The following is a 23,689-nucleotide window of genomic DNA, read 5'->3' as shown; positions in this document are numbered from 1 at the left end:
ACCCTCTTATCTCTGCAGGTCAGTGTCCTTCTCATAATAGCAGCAATCCTCTGTGTTACCTTCACCACCTTTGCAATATGTCCCCTAAACTTCAGGTTTCTATCAATCATCAACCCCAGATCTCTTGTCTCCCCTACTTCCTCCAGTATAACTCCTCCCATAGAGTATGCAGCATCCCATCGATGTTTCCCAAACCTCAAGACCTTACATTTTGCTGCATTAAACTGACACCCCCATTCATTTGCCCATCTATCTAGCTTATTTAAATCCTCTTGCAGGGCTACCACATCTGCACTATTACTAATAATCCTTCCCAGCTTCGCATCATCTGCAAACAACTGAATATCCCCCTGCAATCCACTGGCTATGCCATTGATATAAAGGTTAAACAATATAGGTCCTAGTACTGAGCCCTGTGGGACCCCACTTGTAACCCTCTGCCTCCTGGAAACTGCTCCACCATACACAACTCTCTGATACCTATCAGACAGCCAATCCTGAATCCAGTTGACCAATCTGACATCCAGACCCATGTGCTGCAACTTAAATATCAGCTTATCATGTGGCACCCTGTCAAATGCCTTTGCCAAGTCTAAGAAAATTGCAATATATGCCTTTCCCTCATCTAATGTTCTTGTAACTTTATTATAAAAGGCTAGCATATTGCTAAAACAAGAGCGTCCTTTCACAAATCCATGTTGATTCTCACAGATAACATTACCCTCATCTGCCCAATGCTGTACACGGTCCCTCACTACTTTCTCCAAGATCTTAACAACTACTGATGACACACAGACTGGCCTATAATTAGACACTTCTAGTCTGTTACCACCCTTATGCAACGGCACTATCTTACCTTCCTTCCATTCCCTGGGCACCTTTGCCAAAGCCAGACTTTCATTGAAAAGCCACGTTAAAGGTACTGTCAATTCCCTAGCACATTCTCTCAAAACTCGTGGCGAAATACCATCCAGTCCCACAGCTTTACTGACATCCAGAGTACTCAGTATCTGAAACACACTCTCCTCCTGTACCTCCAGACCTCGTACCAGTCCTATCCCTCTAGCATTAAAACTGACTCCTCTAGGATGAAATACTCCAATAAAGTGTTCATTGAACAATTCCACCATGTCCTCTGCATCAGTCACTCTATTCCCATTTTTATCCCACAATATCATTCTTCCACAGTCATTTCTCCTCCTACTGGCCACATAGCTAAATAATTCCCTAGGATTTTCTTTGGATCTTAGGGCCAATCTCCTCTCATAATCCAGTTTCGCTTTCCTTACCACACTAGTCACTCTTCTGGTCTGTGTCTTATATTCCTCATGCATCTCTTCACCTATCTCCTTATATCTCTTCCATAGCCTCTTTTTCGCATGCAATTCCTGTTTAATATTTTTGTCATCCACTTTACTCCAAATTGCGTCCTCTTCTTCACTCGTGGTATACAACTTACCATTGCTGATAACAAATATTCTTTCACAATTTCCCACGCACTGGTGATATCCCGGCCTTCCAATTCCTCCCTCCATGAAACTTCCCGAAGTTGACGTCTAAGACTATTATAATCACCTGCCTTATAATTCCACATAAGTTCCCGTCTCTTTGATACTCCTGCATGTCTATTCATTTTCCAAGTCAACACCATATGGTCACTCTCTCCAACTGGTGGGAGAGACGTCAACTCAGTTATTATCAACTCTTCTGATGCTATAACCAAATCCAAAATTTTTGAACCTCTTGTTCCCTCTGTTACATGTTGCCTAAGACATTTGTCCCTCAAGAATTCTAGAAATTCCATTCCCCTATTGCTACATGCATCTTCCTCTCTCCAATTTATACTACTGAAGTTAAAATCTCCCATAACAATCATTCTTCTTGCACTTGCCAAACTTAGCTCTCTAAACATCTCCTGGTCCCCATCCTCTGTGCTCCTGGGTCTGTAGCAACACCCCACTAAATATCCTGTCTTGCCTACCTCTACCTCACACCATACGCTCTCAAAATCATTTGTCTCACTTCCTTCCAAATTCTCCACTCTTAGAGGACATAGGTCATCACTTATCATAAGCAGTACCCCACCACCACGCTTTCCCCTCCTATCCTGACGAAAAATGCTATACCCAGCGACTTCTATTCCTGTTGTTATATCCCCTTGTGTCAACCACGTCTCAGTGATCGCAATAATTTTTGGCCAGGCTGATGCTATCTGCGCCACCAATTCCTCTCCCTTATTCCGGATACTCCTGGCATTAGTATACAGCATATAAATGCCATTGTTTCTATACCCAGCATTATCTCTTCTGGACTCCACTGGGCTCAGTGTTACCTGACATTGTCTCCCTTCTCCCAAGTATCCATTCCCACAAGAGGCCACCCCTGCTATCATCCTCCCTGGGACACACTGACTCGTTCAGAACAGCAATCTCTCCAGATGCCTACGTCCTTCCTCATTCAAATGTAAACGGTCTCTCGCATACAACTCCTCTCTTTCCTCAAACACACTCCAGGCATCCACATATACCAGTCCTCTCTTGTCACACATTCTCACTATTATGCCATTCAATATCACCGCTCTTCTGCTCAGCTCATCATTATCATACCTAGGCAACACGCACACTATTTTTCCTCTCTCTGTCTTCTTCCGTACAGTCTCAAGCAAAAATCTCATATCTCTCGCTGCCCGACTTACATTACCACTCAAGTCATTCGTTCCTACCATCACAATCATCTCATCCACCCTTTCACCTCTCTTAATTGCCATAGCCACCCTTTCTATTGTTCCTCCTGGCAAACACTCCTCGCGCATCCTATCTTGAACACCACGGATCATTGAGTCGCCATACATTATACCTCTTACCATTCCCTCGCTCCTATTGTTTCCATTCTCTCCTCTTCTTTCATTCCCATACCTCTCTCTCTTCTACTGTTTCCATTCTCTCCTCTTCTAGCATTCCCATACCTCTCTCATTCCATCTCTCCTACCGTTTCCATTCTCTCCTCTTCTAGCACTTCCATATCTCTCTCTCATTCCGTCTCTCCTACTGTTTCCATCCTCTCGTCTGCTAGCATTCCCATACCTCTCTCTCATTCCCTCTCTTCTACTGTTTCCATTCTCTCCTCTTCTAGCACCCCCATACCTCTCACTCATACTCCCTAAATTCTCTCTCTCTCCTACTCTGATTCGCCTTGCATTTATCTCTTCCATTCTCCTAATCTTATCTTTCATACTTCTGCTCTCATTCACAAGACATTCCACCTCCTCTTTCAACTCATCTATCTCCCTCTGCAGGTCAGTCACTCTTAATCTAAATTCACTCTCCCAAACAAAACCATCTCCTAAACTTCCACAGTCACTCACACCTTCCACACTATCAACTATTATTTTCTCATTCTCTGCTATCATACTACTTGTCTTCCTACATTCATTCCCCGTTCCTGGAGCAACAAAGTCGGATATCGATATATCTAATGTATTTATTTCCTCCAACTGCCTGCATTTTGCGCACATACGCTCTCCACTCTCTTTCACAAGCCACATATGTAATTCACGAGACGCATACATGCCGCAAGTACTGCATGCCACAAAGTCCCTTATGATATTGCTAATAATTGAGTTCTTAAATGGCGGAGGACTTGGCGTTACGCCACTTGCGACTGCTGCTGAATCCACCATCATTCCTTACTGCCGAGTAGCGTAATCTTTAATAATTATTCAATTAATAAATAAGAGGAAAAAAAGTACAAACATCAGAACATTTAAGTACTAAATATAATTAAATAAAATGAAATATAACTAAATACAGTAACTTAGCTTCGTTTTGTCTTCCACCGTTACGCGTTCGATTCCGACGGTACCAAAATATATTATATCGCGACAGCAACTAACTTCCAAAAAACAACCACTGAAGTACACTCGTATTCAGAGAAACAATTTAGCACTCAAAAACGTAGAAAAACGTGGAAAAAAGCGGACTATTCACATATTAAAAATCACTTTCTTCTGCACAGCTCAAATTCACCGCCACGTGCTACGGCGACGCTAGCGCCACTCTTGTGGACATAATTCCCTTCTTGACTTTCTATCTCTGCACAACAAAAAAAAAAAGAACATCGTACCCTTCCATTTCTTTTCCCGTTAGAATATCAACTTCATTCAACCATGTTTCACTTATTCCAATGATTTTGGGCTGAATAAACTCAATCAGTGAAACCATTTCATCTCCCTTATTTCTGGTACTTCTGGCATTTGTAAATAAACACAGCAGTTCACTTTTAGGTCTATAACCAGTCCTACCCAAGGCACTTGTTGGTTGTGAATTCCTCACCACAAAAAGAGAAACTTAAATAATCAAAGAGAAAACCTGGCTGGACTTCTTTCAAAACTTATGGCAAGATAGTAATGAATGTAAAACTAATCCTTTCTTTTAGTGTTGCATGGTGATCAGCATTCATTTTAGAAATTATGGACTTTACAACTGTGTTATAAATAACTATTTTAATTTCCCAACGTTTCGACCTTCATATTAAGGTCATCATCTGGAGTATATACAAATATACAAGGACAAGCTGAGTTACATTTCACACAGTATGTTAAAGAAACAATGATTTGATCACCGGTTATTCTACTGGCATGACCTCTAGTGAGGAAAAAAAAACCAGATAAAATTAAAAATTAATTATTTAGAAATTACATCTGAGCTAAATTCTATTTAGGATGACATAAGAGAAACATTCTTTCATATAGATAGTTTTCTTACAGTAACAATGATGTCCTATTTTTAACATGACAATTGTTATATTAGATTTAAGATTCTGGATTATCTACAGTCCTGTTTATAGTTAACTCTTAGGAAGAAAGGTTCTGTGGGTAGAATATGTGCCTTCCATATGCTTGGGATTTTTAGACCATCATTATTGTTCGGATTGGGGTGGTTGATAAGAATCTCACAGGCTTCCTTAAATTTACGTCCATACCATGTTTTGGTGTGATGTAAACAACTGGTGCTTTTTCAGTCAATTCTATGTAAAGTGTTCAGGCATGATCAGGAAGGCCAGCTTCACCATAGTTATTATATTTAATGTGTCATTTATGTTCCTTTTGTCTGACAGGAATTGTGCGTCCTGTTTCACCTATATATGGATTACAGGTGCAATAAATGCAGTATACCCCAAGGTTGGGAAAACAGAAGGAGTGGGTCTTTGAATGAGTTGAGTAAGCTTTTTAATTTTGCAGGAGGTTTAAAGGTGGCTTTGAGGTTGTATTTCTGTAGTATTCTGTTTATTTTATCTGGTGTCCCTTTAATGTAAGGAATGGTTATAGTTTTATTGGAGTCTGGTTTATCTTTGTTTTTTGTTGAGGTCTTGTAGAGAATTCTGTTAATAGTGTTTTGGCTGTAACCATTTTTTAGAAAGGTATTGCTGATAATTTTAAATTCGTCTTTTGGCACTTGTTCATTGGAGTAGATCTTCAAAGCATTGTTTTTTAGAGTATTAACGACACCTAGTTTTTGTGTTGGGTGGTAGTAGCAGTTTGTGTGTATATATATTGGCCAGTATGTGTCGGTTTCCGGTAAACAGTGAAGGAAAGACTGCCAGAAGAAAGACGTGTGACAAATGTATCTAGAAATGGAAGTGTATTCTGTTTTTCAATCTCAATTGTGAACTGTATGCATTTGTGTTGTTTGTTTAGGTGGCTATAGCCTAGTGTCTGACAGCCATGGGGCCAGATCGCTAAAACATCATCAACGTATCTAAGGCAGACTTTGGGTTTTAAAGGAGAGAATCTAGAGCATGTTGCTCAAAATATTCCATATAAAAGTTAGCAATGAGGGGGGGGGATAATGGCAAGCCCATCGCTGTGCCTTTGTTTTTGTAGGTAGAAAGCATTTTGCCATACAAAATAACCAGAACGTAATACATGTGCAAAGAGTGCTGTGATATCTGGAGGGAATTTATTCTGTCATTGATCGGGACATTCGTAAAGAGGGCAGAGATGTCAACTAATAAATTATCTTTTTCTAATGTAATGTCTTTGATTATGTTTATGAAGTGTTGTGTGTTTCTGATATGGGAGGGGGAATGACCTACCAACTCCATGAGTGTTGCCGCTAATTTCTTGGCTAGGTAATAATTTGGGCTGGCTATAACTTAGACTATCGGCTGGAGTAGTGTGTTTTGTTTGTGTATCTTTGGTAGACTGTAAATTCTCAGGGAATGAGCAGAGTGCGGAAATAATTTTTTTACTGCATCTTCTGGCCATGTAGTAATTGATTTCAGTAGTCTCTCTCTCTGTTTTCTCTTTTATTCTATTGGTTGGATCGTAGTTAAAGTTGGTATGTACTATTGTCCGAGACTAGCAGATTCATTTTTTCTAAATATGTGGTTCAGCTTAGAATAATGGTGGCACTTCCTTCATCAGCTCTAGTTATTATGATGTTCAGATTTGATTTTAATGATTTCACTGCTGTTAATTCGTGTTTTGGCTGGAAGAGAACCAGTTGTTTACATCATACCAAAACATGGTATGAACGTATATTTAAGGAAGCCTGTGAGATTCTTATCAACCACCCCAATCTGAATAATAATGATGGTCTAAAAATCCCAAGCATATGGAAGGCACATATTCTACCCACGGAACCTTTCTCCCTAAGAGTTAACTATAAACAGGACTGTAGATAATCCAGAATCTTAAATCTAATATAACAATTGTCATGTTAAAAATAGGACATCATTGTTACTGTAAGAAAACTATCTATATGAAAGAATGTTTCTCCCATGTTATCTTAAATAGAATTTAGCTTTGATGCAGTTTCTAAATATTTAATTAATTTTTAATTTAATCTGTTGGTTTGTTTGTTTTTTCTCACTAGAGAAAAATTAAAATAGTTATTTATAACACAGTTGTAATGTCCATAATTTCTGAAATGAATGTAAAACTAAAGTATGCCATCTCAGTCACAACCAGATCCTCTGATGCTATTGTCGTGACGTGTTCTCTTGACGTTCGAATCCGCCATCTTGCTAAAAGTCACTTTCATAAAATAAAGGAAAACTAATTGCAAATTAATCACTGATCTAAGGGTAGAGAAATTTCTATTATACTGCGCCACTCTATCCTTAGATAAGTCTATATGAATTAGTAGGATCAATTCAAAATTAGTTAGTAGTCTTTTCATTCATTCAGGCCGAAGTATTTATTTTCTTTCTGGGATTCCCGCTAGATTCGAGTTTTTGTGAACGGTGCAGTAAAAAGAAATTCAGGCAAACACAATATTTAAAAAAAACAAACAAAATATTTAATATATGGTTATTTGACAAATACATAAATTCCACTTCTAAATATGACAAACCAGTCAAGTTAGCACATCAAGTCAAGTCATTCATATTAATCCAATCTTTCAAACTTTCTCAAACAAATTCACAGTTTCAGAATCACAAAGTTTCTTTACTCAAATTATTACAATAGAATTTCTTATTTATTCAGTTTCCATGTATCTCTCAGCTACACTCTACGATTAACTCATAACAGGCACTAACCACAGTAGATATCACTTCAATGTCTATATTTTCAACTCTCAGCCTCGATGGTAAGCTACAGTTAATGTTAGAAACAGCGCAACGGAACTAATACTTAAATCTGCATACACTGAAATAAACTAATATGACTGTCCTTACCAGAAATAATCTTCAGTACTTCCAATATTTTGTGAGCACACTTTCAAATTGTATTTATCACACTTGCGAAACACTAAATAACTAAAACATTACTAATCGCGCTTCAAAAATCCAGATAACTATAAGGTACATTAATTATTCTTATTTATCATTCATCAACTAGTTTAACTCCGTACAATTCCCTTTTTTCGTAGTATAGAAATAAGTCGTAATTGTAGACTGACTGGATTTATTCAGTATTCTTCTTTGAATGTCCAGTTCTCTAATTATCCGATTACGGCAATAATTTCTTTTTATTACTACGGCTGGTTTTGCTTTCAGCCAACTATAAGATTCACTTATATAAAAAAATATCTACTCAACTCTTATCCTTAGGAATCTTTTAATTACTTCTACTTCTTTAGTTTACTTCCTTGCTACCTTATAGTTCCAAAGTTCCGTTCCGACTCCCTCTTACTACTACGTATCTATTTTCTCTTTTCCTCTACAAACGCTCCCTTCACACGCGCTCGTTTATTTCCACGCGTCTCTATGACAACCGATAAACGTAAACATTCTCGCGAATGTTACATTAGGCTATACAACTACATTCAGTTATTACATAACGTTAAACTTTCATAAAAAGAATAAATAGAATATTTGCATTTCAATAAATGCGTAGTTAAATTACAAATATAAGCTTCTATAATATTGACATAACAATAATTAAAACAGTTTAATAATATTTAATACAGAATCTATTTACCATTAACACATTTCTTTGATTAAGCAATTAAATATTTGACATAATTAAGGTAGTTATATGATATCAATTATAATTTATGTTATTTACATTAAATAATATTTACAAATATAGTTCTTGTGACGGAAAATCATGTTGGATTCCGAATCAAATAACATTTATTCTATTTTCTACATAATTAGAATCCAACACTATGACCAAATCCAGAACTCTTGATCCTTGTTTTCCCTCCAGTACTTGCTGTCCAAGATAGTTGTCTCTCAAGAAATCTAAAAATTCTGTTCCCTTACTACTGCATGCTATCTCCTCTGCCCAGTTTATATCACTATAGTTGAAGTCTCCCATAATGACTGCTCACTTTGCACTTGAGAAACTAATTTGCCTAAACAATTCCTGCTCATCATCATCTATATTCCCTGGTCTGTAGCAACATCCCACTAAATATCTTGTCCGATAAACATCCATCTCACACCATATACTCTCAAAGTCATTAGTGTTGCATCGCTTGGCTTGGTTTTTATACATGCATATTGTTTGCTGGTTTGTCTTTGATTATTTATATGTTGCTGGAACCTTTGACCATGTGTATTGCTGTAGCCCTTGCTACAGCACAGTATGAACTTTGCTGTTCTTGCACCAATAAACCAACCAACCATTAGTGTTATTTCCACTAAGATTCTCTACTCTGAGGGCACACAATTTTTTATCATGAATAACACTCCACCATCATGTTTACCTTCCCTATCTCCTAACCTTCGAAGAGACTGAGTCAATCAATGCCACGAACTCATTCCCTTTATTCCTATGCTCCTAGAACTTGTATACAGTAAAGCCAGTGTATTGCCATCCTTTTTATAGCCATTATTACTCCCTTCATACTCCACCTGGGTCTGTAATATAGTGTACACTCCACCTCATTTCTCAAGCCACTATCCCCACTTGAGGCAATCCCTGCAACATTAGACCTGTGCAATTCTAGTTTCCCCTGTCCTGACATACTTTCACAGAAAGTCTCTCCAAATGTCTGCGTCCTTCTATATTCACATGCTATCTGTCTCTGGCATACAGCTCCTTTCTATCCTTAAGTGTCCACGCATCCACATATTCCAGACCCCCTTTATCTGCATATTCTTGCTATCATCTCATTCATCACCATCATCACTGCTCTTCTCCTACACTCTGAATTATCATACCAGGGCAGCATCACTATCTTTCCTAGGACACATTTCTGCTGCACTACGTCTAATATCAATCTCAGACCTCATGCTACGTAATTCACGCTACCTCTTAGGTCATTCAGTCCAACTATTACTATCATCTCCTCCACACTTTCACTTTCTCCTCCTCTTTTTCCTCTTCACTGCCATTGCCACACTCTATCATTCCACCAGGCAAGCACTCCTCTGGCACTCTATTCTGCACACCCCGAATAATCGAATAGATTCTATTCCTCTATCACTGGCAACCCTGACTCTTACAGCTTACAATCTCCCTCTTCTTTCTCTCTCACTTGCTTCTACATTCTTTTTTTTTTCCTGCAATTTCCTCCCTTCCACTGTGTCTCCCAGTTTCTTGCCTTCCTCTCTGATGCTGTTCTCTTACACTTACTCTTGTTTCTCTCACACACGAGCCTACTTCTCTATCCTCCCAAGATATTCATTCACCCTCCTCAACTCTGTCTTCTTCCTTCCATCTCCTTTCTCAGCAGTTCTATTTCTTTCTCCAAAATCCACTGGAGAAGATGAAATAAATATAGAACTAACTAAGCATGCAGGCATCCTATTCATCAAACAACTTTTAAAATTATTTAACAATTATTTTTACGGCTATTTTTTTGTCTGTCTTCGTTTAGGAGTGGCTTTCCAATGCCCCAGTTTCCCATATAATCCTTCCCCTTCCCCAAAAAGCGCCGTTAAATATAATAATGTATATATATGTATATATATTATTAAAAAAAAACTCGGGTTTTCTAATTTATCAAACACCCCCCCCTCTGCATTTCTGAACTCCCCCCCCCTTTTTTTTTTTACAGCTAACAGCAGAAGTATGGAGAAAGAAGACATCCTAACTTCCAAACAAGGTATGCGCAAAATTTCTTCCTCTATTAATCTGCATATACTTACCTTTAAAATACACTTATAATACCCTAAGAATTCTTGAGTAAAGAGCCAATGTATTTAAAATAAGGGACACTCCTAAACGAAGACAGGCAAAAAAATAGCTATAAAAATAATAAGTTTTTAAGAGGAGTAACATGGGATTTTCCCAGAAATAATACCTTTATTTAACAATATCTGGCAGCAAGGGAAAATCCCAGAAAGTTGAAAGAAAGTAATTAGCACTCTGTCGTGACGTTCTCTTTTTCCAATGTTCGAATCCGCCATCTTGTTATAAGTTACTTTCATAAAAAGAAAACAACTAATTATGAATTGATCACCAATCCAAGGTAGAGAAATTTCTATTATACTGCGCCACTCTATCCTTACATTAGTCTATATAAAATAGTAGGATAAATTCACAGATAGTTAGTTAGCAGTCTCCTCATTCATTCTGGCCGAAGTATTTGTTTTCCACTTAGGATTCCCGCAAGATTCGAATTTTTATGAACGGTGCAATAAAAAGGAATTCAGGCAAACACAATAATTAGATTGACAAAATAAAACATTTAATATAAGCTATATAATACATACATAAATTCCACTTCTAATTTCAAACAATAGGATCAAGTTAAATATTAGGTCAAGTCAAACACATTAGTTCAATCTTCCAAACCATCACATACACTTTCTCAGTTTCTGAGTCACAAAGTTCCTACACTTAATTAAATACAATAGAACTTCCTATCTGAATGGTTTCCACACAGTTCTCAGCTATGCTATACGCTTAAAGAACACCGTAGGCACTAATTGCTGTAAATAACTCTCATCAATTCTTATTTTCAATTTTCATTCGCAAAGAATTTCCACAGTTAAAGTTAGGTTAAACATAGCGTGACTAACATTCAATTCTTCATACATTGAAAATAATCAATATGTCAGTGCTTACCAGAAACAGTTCCTAGTACATCAATTATGTTGCGAATAACTTTCAAAATATATTTCTTACACTTAAGAACACATTTATAAGACTTCTCCGCAGTTATAACTAAAACACTATTAATCACGCTTCACAACTATAGATATCAACTGTAAGGTACTTTAATTATCCTTGTTACCACTCATTAAATAATTGAACACTGTGCAGTTCTAACTATAAGATCCACTTCGTCTTTACTTGCTTATAATTATTATCCTTTTTAACTTCTGCCCTTGAGAACTGTTCATTTACTTCCGTTCAATTTTCATTCGCAAAGAATTTCCACAGTTAAAGTTAGGTTAAACATAGCGTGACTAACATTCAATTCTTCATACATTGAAAATAATCAATATGTCAGTGCTTACCAGAAACAGTTCCTAGTACATCAATTATGTTGCGAATAACTTTCAAAATATATTTGTTACACTTAAGAATACATTTATAAGACTTCTCCGCAGTTATAACTAAAACACTATTAATCACGCTTCACAACTATAGATATCAACTGTAAGGTACTTTAATTATCCTTGTTACCACTCATTAAATAATTGAACACTGTGAAGTTCTCCTTAGGGCGATTTAGAATTAAGTCGCAATTCTAGATTAACTGGATTTAATCAGAATTCTTTACTGAACGTCCAGCTCTTCCATATTATCTGATTGCGGCATTAAATTCCTTTTATTATTACCGCTGACTTCACCTTCAGCTAACTATAAGATCCACTTCGTCTTTACTTGCTTATAATTATTATCCTTTTTAACTTCTGCCCTTGAGAACTGTTCATTTACTTCCACCTCTCTGGTTTATACCCTTGCTTCCGTTCCAACTCTCTTTTTAACTCTATATTTTTTTATTTATACTTCTCCTAGCTCACGCTCTGTTCCACTCGCACTCGCTTACTTCATGAGTTTCCATGACAACAAAACAAAATATAATAAAATTGAGCTATTGCATAACTTCTATAAACAGAAATAAATAGAGAATATTTACATTTCAATTAATACGCAGTTAAAATTATCAAGTACAAATTCTATAATATTAACATAGTAATAAATAAAATAACTTAATAATATTTAATACAGTATTTTCATTATTATTACATATATCTTTGATTAATTAATTAAATATTAGACAAAATTAAGGTAGTTATATGAATATTAAATTGTAAAATAAGTGATTTATATTAAATAATATTTACAAGTTTTGCCTATGTGATGGAAGATCATGTTGGATTCTGAAACAAACAATAATTACTCAAATCTCTATATATTCAGAATCCAACAACTCCAATATATAAAAGAGGCAACAAGTGCAACTGCAAACACTAAAAAGAAATAAGTCTCCTAAATACTGGTTATAAGTTATATACATGAAAATTAACTTCAAAACTTAAATCACATGTAGAAGATAAACTTTATGAAGAAAAATGGCTGTTGAAAAGGACGATCGTGCATTGACACAGCTTTTACATTAAAAATCTTAATGGAAAAGCATTGTGAATTCAACATAGAAACACACAGCATTTGTAGCTTACCTTTGACAGAATTTTAAGGAACAAACTTTGAACCATATTCAAGAATCTAAACATTCCAAATCAACTGCTTGCTGCAATAGCTAACATGTATCAAAATAACCAAATAGCTGTAATCAATGAAAAAATTACAGAATGGAATCAATAAACATAAGAATCCATCAAGGATGCACAATGTAACCATACTTATGATATTTGTGTAGTATGAGTGTAGATATTTGTATAGATGAAATAGTAAAGAAATGGAGGAAAAATATAAAACCAGCATTTAAACTGGATTGTGGAACTATATTTAAATACCTTTTCATTTGCAGATGACCAAATAATCATAACAAAAAGTGAAGATGAACTCTAGAGATCAATATACTCCTTCAGAACACATGCAATTTATAGACAAAAAATACTAGCTGTGGTGGTGGTAGTAGTCGCCAGTAGATGGCACTGATGTTGATGATTGGTGGTAGAGGTTCGGTGTAGTGGTGGAGACGAAGAGTTGTACAATAGGTGTCCTCCCGCGATGAGTCTTTGGACTCCTAGGACGTGTCATGAATAATAATAATAATATACTCCTTAAACATAATTGCTAAAAATTTCAACAGACAAAACAAAAATCATGACTTTTAAAGGACCATCTCCAGTCAGAAGCAAAATCATGACAGAATAAAATTTTAGAACAAAGAAGTTGATATTGATATCAAAATTTCAAACTTCCTAAAAAATAACAGAAATGATCAATAATATTTTCAAACCTAACCAAATTCAAAAGCATACAAGAATAAGAGTTTATAAAGTTTTGGCAAGACCTCTGCTGTATGGAAGTGAATTATGGACCTGCAGAAGAAAAAAAAAACAGAAACTGGAGAAATGAAATTCCTGCAAAAGGCAGCAGGCTATACTCCACTTTGATAAAAGAAGCAGCAGCACAGAAATACATAAAGAATTAAAAATTGACTCAGTATTGGACAAAATATATGAATATTGAAAGAAGAGGATTGAACATACTGAAGAATGGACAGTTCAAAACTACCCAAAAAAATACTCTGATACCACCCAGTTGGATGCGACAACTAAGGAAGAGATGGAATGAGACCAGAACAGGCTATTGGGCCTAAATCCCTGAAAGGTTGATGACGATGGCTGTTTAAATGTGCTAAAAATATATCTGTCTAAACAATGAGACCAAATGGCAACCACATTATCTACATAATTATTATTATTATTATTATTATTACGGGTATCTCCATGGAGTCAGTAGACTCATCGCGGGAGACCCAAACTAGCAAAACAATATCTGTCATATCTCTTCTTGAATTCATTTACAGATGAAGAGCCCACAACAAAGTCAGGCAATGAATTCCACTCATTCACCACCCTCCAGGCAAAAAACCTTGTTCTGACACCTTTGTTAACCACACTCTTCTTTAATTTCCAGAGATGACCTCTTGTTCTTCCATCACTATCACACAGCTGAAACATTTCCCCTGCATCAATCCTATAAAAACCTTTTAGTAATTTGAATGTTTCTATCATATCCCCTCTTCTTCGCCTATCAACCAATCTCTGCAATCCACAAGCTCTCAATCTATCAATGTAGGGAGCATTTTTTATATCACTCACCAACTTGGTCACTCTTCTCTGAACCCTCTCCACAGCCTCCTCATCTCCAAGGAATCCAGGTGACCAGACCTGAGCACAGTAATCCAAATGTGGAAGTATCAATGCTTTATAAAGGGGAATAATAACCTCTTTATCTCTGGATGTCAGTGTGTTCCTCAACAACCAAGTAATCCTATGTGCAATCTTGGACACCTTAGCAATGTGTCCTCTGAACTTCATCTCCTTATCTACCAATACCCCTAAGTCCCTAGCCTCATCAATCTCTTGGAGTACCTTTCCATCTATGTAGTACACAGCTGGTAATCTTTTAATCCCAAAATGCAAGACTTTACACTTTTCCACATTGAACTGACATCCATTTTCTTTTGCCCATTTTACCAGCTTATTTAAATCCTCCTGCAAACTTTCAACATCAGCTTGATTTTTTATTGCACTACACAACTTTGCATCATCAGCAAACAACTGAATATCTCCCTTTAAGCCGTTTCCTATATCATTTATATACAAATTAAACAACATTGGCCCAAGCACAGAGCCCTGAGGCACACCACTGGTCACCTGCCTCATTCTGGACTCGGCTCCTCCATACACCACCTTATGGTATCTCTCCCTGAGCCATTCTCCTATCCATATCACCAATTTAATATCCATTCCCATCTGCTCCAATTTGCATAACAGTGTTCTATGGGGTATCCTGTCAAAAGCCTTAGCAAAATCCAGAAGTACCACTGTGTAGCCAGTTCCTTTGTCCAACTCTGATGTTATTCTATTATGGATAGTTAATAGATTGCTAAGGCAGGATCTACCTTTAACAAAACCATGTTGGCCTCTATAGAGTATCATATCCTGATCCACCCATTCTTGAATTTTGTCTTTAACCAACTTTTCCAATACTTTTACCACTACTCCTGAGATGGTGATTGGTCTGTAATTCAATACTGCAGTTTTAGAGCCACCCTTATGCAAAGGAACCACTTTGCCTAACTTCCACTCCCTAGGGACCATACCAGAGTTCAAACTTAAATTAAATATCCAGGTAAGAGGGGTTGACAATTCATTTGCACATTCACGCAACACCCGAGCTGATATTCCATCTAAGCCTACCGCAGTGTTTGCATTTAAGTTTCGCAATATATTTAATACCTCTGATTCTTTAGCTTCAATTCTCACATTAGGTATTGCTATAGGTATAGAGATATCCTCACTTGGGTGATAGACTTTTGAGAAGTGATCACTCAGTAACTCGACTATTACATCTGATTTTGTCACCTCAATACCATCAGCACCCACTAAGGTTATCCTTCCGAAGTCATTCTTCCTCTTACTTGCCACATAGCGGAAGAACTCTTTGGGATTACCCTTGATCTCTTTGGCTAAGGTCTTCTCATAATCTGATTTAGCTTTTCTTACTATGCTGGTAACCTTCCTAGCTTGAGCCTTGTACTGCTCATGGGTGTCCTGATCGCCCTTCTCCTTGTAAATTCTCCATAACATTTTCTTTTTTTGTAGTTCAAGCTTGATACTACTGCTCATCCATCTAATGCCTGCCTTGTTTGACCTCCTGACCATGGGGACACAATCTGATATTGCTTTCCTCAGATACCCGCTGATTTTATCCCAAGCACTGCTAACATCTTTCCCTTGCAATATGTTCTGCCATGGGATGGATGTAGCCAGACTTATGGTTTTTGTGTAGCAGTTTGAGTGAAAGGCTTTCTAGAAGTTGCATACAGAAATCCAATGCAGTCCCATCTAGTGGTTATATATTTTTGTTTTCCATGAAAAATAACATGAGTGTATGGTGAATTTGAATGATTCAAATGTCGGGGAAAAGTGGGCTTAGTGAGGTCAAGGGTTTCTGTGAGTGGTACACTGGTAAATAGTGCCTGTCAGGGGAAGTGATTTTGCTGTCTGGCAACTTTGAAGGTAAGACTGTTTATGCCATCAACTATAGAATATAAATCACTAATTCCAATATTATTTATGAATTTTTGGAACTCTATATATCAGGTGATTTAACATAATATGGTTTTAATTTTTGTAAATTTCTTTGCATGAGATGTTTTTTAAATAATTTATATACATTTTTCTTTGAGATATAGTAGAATCCTAATGCATAACCTGGTAAATACAGGAGTCTTTTAGAAGACTGTTCATTTTTCCATCCTATTCAAATCGATTCATTACAACAATTGAATTACCCTTATCTTCTTTGATTATAACATTCTTTTTTTCTTTTCTTTTGGTAGAATGTCACCCTAGGAAAGTTTTATCAGAATACTGGCCACATCTATATTGAACAATGCTCATTATTTCTTGAATAGGTATTTGTTTAAGAGAGCTCGCACAATTATGACCTTGACTGGGGGGTATTAACTGCATCTTGGGGCATTAACTACACCTGTGGTTGAGATATTCTTGCTTTTGAAGGGCTTCAAATTTTTTCATGTGATGGTGCTTGAATTTTTCAAAGTCTTTAGTTGCTGCAATCTTGGAGATAATATAGAAGATCGACCACAGTTCTTGATTTAATATTCCAAACAGTTCTTCTTAAATTGGAGTGGTGATAGCTATGTAGATTATGAAAAGCTCTACATGGGTGCTGCCAATTTAGTGTTTAGCTTAGCAGAATGAAACTTTCATTTCAATTTCAAGCAGTTGGGTATGGTATTAATGTCCCAGCATATGAAGAAAAGTCTCATTGACTATGTTATTGTTGATAGTGATGTTTTCTCCCTGGTGCAGGACACCAGAGTGTACAGAGGATTTGAAATTGGAAGTGATCACTATTTAGTCTTGAGCAGGATAAAATTGAATTTCATATTGAAAAGAATAACATGTAAGAAAGTTTTAAAGCGAATAAAAGTTGAGCAGCTCTCAGATGTGAACTGTAGACTAAAATACAGAAAGATTATTGAAAAGAAAATGAAAGAGTTTGAGAACAGGAATCACCCCTTGGAGATTCAGTGGCAAACTCTGAAGAAAACATTGACTGATTCTGCCAGAGAGGCATGTGGTGAGGTTGTGTGCAAGGATAAAAAAATCAGAACTCCCTGGTGGACACAGGAAGTTAAAGAGGCAGTGAAGGAAAAGAAGAAAACATAGCAAAAGTTCCTGGCAAATAAGTCAGCTTTTACTCTTACAGAATACAGAAACAAATGTAAAAAAGCTAAACAGTGTGTAAAACTAGCTAAACAAAAGTCATGGGAGGACTTTGGCAAGAATATAGAAAATAAATATCAAGAAGGTGGCAAAATATTCTGGAGGTTGTTGAAGAAGCTTAGGAATGGAGGAAAGAGTGCTGTAAAAGGAGTTAGAGATGATAAAGGTGACATTAAAACAGGAGAAAAAGATATCCTTGAAGTATGGAGTATTTACTTTGAAAAACTGCTAAATGAAACAAGCAGTGATGACAGCACAGTGATAAAAAACACTTACCAGGCATGCAGTCAGGAATACATATCCATACTTGAAGTAGAAAAAGCCATCAAAGGCTTGAAATGTGGAAAGGCAGCAGGTGTAGATGATATTCGACCAGAAATGCTGAAGTATGGTGGTATAAAAGTCTTACAGTGGCTGCACTGCATAGTTCAGAAAGCCTGGACAGAGGGACGAATTCCCGATGATTGGAGTAGAGCTCTCATAGTACCCATATATAAAAAGGGAAATAAAACTGAATGTGAGAACTACAGAGGTATTTCCCTACTGAGTGTTCCTGGCAAGATCTATGCAAGTATACTTGAGAAACAGTTGAGAAGAATTGTGGAAGAAAAGCTTGGTGAAGAACAAGCTGGATTCAGGCCAAATAGAGGCTGTCAGGATCAGATCTTCACTTTACGACAAATAGTCGAGAAAGCATGGGAATATAACAAAGATCTGTATTTAAGTTTTGTCGATTTGGAAAAGGCATATGACAAGGTGCCAAGAGAGAAGCTATTCAATATACTGCAGTTATATGGTGTCAATGGGGCATTATATCAAGCAACACTTAGTCTTTATTTGAGTTGTAAGTCAGCAGTTAGAATTGAAGGAAGTACAGGAAGATGGTTTAATGTTAAATCTGGCGTGAGACAAGGATGTACATTATCCCCTCTGTTATTCATTATCTATATGGATCACATTATGAAGGAATGTGGTATTAAACCTGATATCAGAATTGGAGATGTTAATGTCAGTTCTTCGCTTTATGCGGATGATGTTATACTTCTAAATAAATCCGCTACAAGTCTGCAAGATTCTCTGACTAAATTGAATAGCTGTTGTAATAGATTTGATGTGAAGGTCAGCAATAAAAAGATAAAGACAATGAAAATAGGCAGAATCATTGCAAATGTCAACTGCGTTGTGAATGGAGAACCTGTGGAACAAGTAAAACATTTCAGCTACTTAGGCACGATTTTTACTGAAGATGGTAAATTAAATATAGAAATAGACAACAGAATCAGCAAAGCTGGTATGGTGGGAAGTCAATTGAATAAATTCATATGGAATAAGAGAGAAATTAGTCGCAACACTAAATTAGCTGTATACAAGACAGTGTTCAAACCAGTTTTAACTTATGGATCTGAGAGCTGGGTCAGAAGTAAAACACTTGACCAAAGACTAGAGACCGCAGATATGAGAGTCCTGAGAAAGATTAGAGGCGTGAACAGATGGCATCAATGGCAATATCATATTAAAAATGAGGATATTAGGAAAGAACTTGACACTGTCAGCATCCAGGAATGGATGCTATGTTAGCAGAGCTAATCTCAGGTGGTATGGTCACTTAAATAGAATGGGAGACAAAAGATTAGCAAAACAAGTGTTCTCTGCCAGGTTGACAGGAAAATGACCCAGAGGAAGACTAAGATATAGGTGGATTGATACGGTACAAAGTGTCTTAGACGATAGAAATATAAGATCTAATGATGTTGGAGTCTTGACAAGTAACAGACTGATTTGGAGGAAAATTGTAGATAGGAAGTTAGTAATGATGTAATTTTTTCATGTAGTACTGTCATATCTTGTACACTCCTTGAGGGTACATGGCAGGAATTTGATGATGATGCACATGAAGGCAAGCCAACTGAGCTGTCATGGCAATTTTAATTTCCACTTACCTGACTGACATGCTTTCATGTAATAATATCTCTAAAGAATTTGTATGTGTAATGATACACTTCTGTGTTGGTGGTTACCATAAGAGGGCTTCACAGTATATACAAGAACAGAGGAAGAAAGTAAATAATTTATTGAGTTATTAATATTTTTCAAGATTTCTCTTATGTTCTCATATGTAAAACTACTAACAATATATATCTTCTTTCACTACACGTTATTCTCGCTTCCTATGCAGGGTTCACATGTTACTTAGATGTGACTACTTGTTAGTACTACTCTAACAACAGGTCAGTTGTTAGCAGACTAACAACTGACCTGTTGTTAGTCTGCCACTGTTGGGGGGGGATATATTTTTGGCTGTAGAAGCGTATGTTCACGGGGCTGGTTTGCCTGCTTGCAGGATGAAAAACGCCAGATAAACTGGCAGAAAAAAACCCTGCTGCCTGCCCAAGACCGGCTAACTTGGCTATGCCCGAGGAAGATCCTCAAGTTCCTCACATCTTTGATGGGAATCGAACCTGGGACACTCCTTCTTTGCGAAGAGCAAAACAACTAGGCTAACACGCGGACACTACTAACAATATATATAAATATCATAAATCTGATCATCCTTAGAATACTGGTCTCACATGTGTGGTGTACGAAAACTTCCTTAAAATGGTCAATGCCATTCAGAAGGGATCACCTGAGTTAACAGATTATCCCTTTTACTAACATACTCTGCCAGCCACTTACTCCTACATGTTTTCTGTTTCTGTCTTTTTCTATAAGTATTTTCATGGTCACTACTCTGTTAAAATGCCTTCAATTTCCTTTAAAACTGAAAATATGAGCAGTTACTGGTCAACATCTACTAATACAAAGCTCAGCTTCAAATTTCTCTTTCTCTTTACTATACTGTTTTCTGAAATGATTAAAATTACCAAATGTTCAAGAAATAATATCAACACATTCCTTTTATCTTCTCAACATTTGCTTCATGTAGCAACAATGTGCTACAGGTTCTGGATTAATGAACAGATCAGTGCATTAGAAAGTTTGTCAGAAATCAGATATCAAAAAAGTTATTTTTTGATATCTGACAAACAGTTGATTATAAGAACACTGCATCCTAAAAGAGAAAATGAAGTGACATAGCAAACAGTTCTGTTCTAAATGGTCAAAGGGTGTTCAGCCATTTAAGGATGACAAATTGCGAAGAGTTAAAAGGTCACTTCTTTTTATTTATTTTTTTATTTGGCTCCCAACCATGAAAAGTTATAGTAAATGTATAGTACATTCATACTGTGGGTGAGCTAAGGGTTTTTTTCTTTTTATTAATTTTTTTATTTTATTGGATTATTTTATTCATTTTTTATCAAGTCTGGAAACCCTGCTCTAGAGACTAAACATGGAACTTTTTCAAGCCACTTCAGGCCTCTAAAGCAGGAAAGTATTCTAACTGGGCAATGAAGTTCATCTCCCACTTAAAGACAATCACAAATATCCATGCCCATGGCAAGATTTGAACCCACAGGCTGGATCAAATATGCCAACCACTTGGCCAACCAGGCCAGCAAATCTAATGGCATTTCTATTAAAGGCATATTTGAACACTGCATGTAAGCAAATGAACAAAATTAAAAGTTAAATTTTTCTAACTAAAAATTTTATATGCTAAAATGCAGAAAAAACTTCTCATTCCTATGGTAAAACTGCGCTACAAGAGTTGATAGGTTTATTAATGGATAACTGTGTGTTATTCATTATTCTAACATTACATGTAGAAAAAACACAGATTAACATAGATCAACAAAAACCAATGGATGTTTCTTTGATTTTTTTATTTATTTATTTTTTATGTTGAGCCTATACACATGAGGGTGGTTGTTCAATCTATAGTACATTAGTACCGTGTATGGGTAGTGGGTTGGGAAAGGAGAAATTTGTTTACATTTGATTTGAATTACTTTAAATTGTATTCCTTGGGAAACACAGCAGGTGAGAGACTGTTCCACAGTGAAGCAGTTGCAGGGATGAAGGAAGAGGAAAAGAAACTTGTTCTGTTTGTTTTTAGGTGTACTGTGAAGGGATGTTGTGCAGCAGCTGCACGTGTTCCAATGAGCTTAGCACTGAGCAGAAGAATCATTGAAGTTATTTCAGATGAGCATTTCCCATGGAAATATTTGTAGAATATACATACTGCAGAGACCATATGTCTGTGTGAAAGTGAGGGGAGAGAGTTGGTAAGGGATAACTCATTGATAACTCTAATTGCTCTCCTCTGTATTGAGTCGAGCATTTTGAGAGAGCTTTCAGGGGCCCCACCCTAAAATAGCTGGGCAGATTTGCGATTTCTATATTGTTAATAAACATTATACAAATGTTTTTTTTTTATTATTTTTTTTAAATAACGAAACCTGTGGTGCAATCATAATTAAAAGAAACACGTATTAACCACAGTGAAAATTATTTAATTGTAAATATTTCATCCTAAGTATCTTAGGACATCATCAGTACAGTAGTTTAAAACAATAATAAGAATAACATACAGTTAGGGCACATGATTACAATAGAATCTCATTAAACATGCGTAACATGTTACAGAAAAAAAAAAAAAATTAATTATTTAACACAATTTTGTATGACAATTTCCTATACTTTAGGAATAGTAAGAACGTCGTTGCGGTTTAAGTTTGGTCTGTGTAGTAGGGCTTCAGAACTTTCTTTGTATAAACATTCAGGTTTATATAAAGATTTATGTAAAAGTTTAGACTTTTCCCAATGGATCCTATGGTTTGGATTTTCAATTCTGTGTTGAGAGAGGCCAGATTTCTGCGGTTTAAAAAGATGAATGTGGTCTTGGTGTTCCGAGATGCGTTTCTGAACAGACCTGAACAGACCTACCAGTCTGTACAAAGTAAGACAATTTGCATGAGCATAGAATTTCATAAACACCAGGCAACATCAAAGGTGAGAGTTTGTCCTTAGGAGAAGGTAACAAGTTGTAAATTTGGTTGATAGGTTTGTAAGTAGTGGCAAAATTGTATTTCTTCATAATTTAATTAAGGTATGGGAATCCTATGGACTTCTTCCTGTCTGGTTTGATGTGTGAAGAAGTGACTGATGATTTTTTTTTAGTTGTTTTCTGATTATATCCATTTAAGATGTCTGTATTTTTGATTACTTCTAATTCCTGGTTTAAAGATTCTTCAGAGGAGCAGAATTTGTGTGCTCTGGAAACTAGTGATTTAATAATGCCAGATTTCTGAGATGGATGATGAGCAGAAGAATTGTGAATGTAGCGACCTGAGAATGTAGGCTTGCGACAGACAGACAGACAGACAGACATGGCGATGGAACCGTCTTCTTTTCTTTGGATGTGTAAATCCAAAAAGGAGATACCCTGTGGAGATTCTTTTTCTTACGTAAAGTTGATGCAATGATGAAGAAGGTTAATTTTATCTAGAAACAGTTGTAATTCATGTTCGGGATGATCCCAGACTGCAAATACATCGTCGACATATCTTAACCAAATTTTTGGTTTGGGTTCAAAAGTGAATATTTTTTCTTCAAGGTGTTCTAGAAACGAGTTTGCTAGGTTTGGTGATAAAGGAGATCCCATTGCTGTTCCTTCTTCTTGCTTGTAAATTTGCCCTTTCCAGGTGAAGTAACCTGATGCAATCACAAACTTGAACAATTCAACTATATCAGACGGAAATTTTTGAGTTAGTAATTCTATTGTTTCTTTATGGGGAATGTTTGTGAAGAGGGAAACAATGTTGAAACTGATTAACAAGTCAGTTTTTGATAGTTGAATGTCTTTAATTTTTGTGTGAAACTCAGTAGAATTTTTGATTGAAGAGACTGAGTGGCCTATGTGAGGGTGGAGAAGGTTAGATAAGAATCTTGATAATTTGTAAGTTGGACTGCTGATACAGTCTACGACAGGTCTAAGTGA

At 36.4% G+C, this 23,689-nt stretch overlaps 1 protein-coding gene across 8 annotated transcripts in view; it reads right to left on the bottom strand.

The window, feature by feature from the left end:
• The window catches only part of LOC150103650 (uncharacterized), a 374,591-nt gene that overhangs the window by 75,167 nt on the left and 275,735 nt on the right, over nt 1-23,689 (bottom strand). For 3 of the 8 annotated variants that reach the window (XR_016548859.1, XR_016548862.1, XR_016548863.1), the window contains one exon: nt 10,719-10,820. The exons of the other annotated variants lie outside the window; for them this stretch is intronic. The gene's annotated coding sequence lies outside the window, so the exon portion shown is untranslated. Of the gene's footprint in view, nt 1-10,718; nt 10,821-23,689 lie in introns of those variants that run through there. 8 annotated transcript variants of the gene reach the window in all.

The sequence above is a fragment of the Typopeltis vanoorti genome, chromosome 9, assembly GCF_054136105.1.
Source record: "Typopeltis vanoorti isolate ZY-2024b chromosome 9, IOZ_Tvanoo_1.0, whole genome shotgun sequence".
In the NCBI taxonomy this organism is placed as follows: domain Eukaryota; kingdom Metazoa; phylum Arthropoda; class Arachnida; order Uropygi; family Thelyphonidae; genus Typopeltis; species Typopeltis vanoorti.
This window is presented reverse-complemented; position numbering and strand designations above follow the sequence as displayed.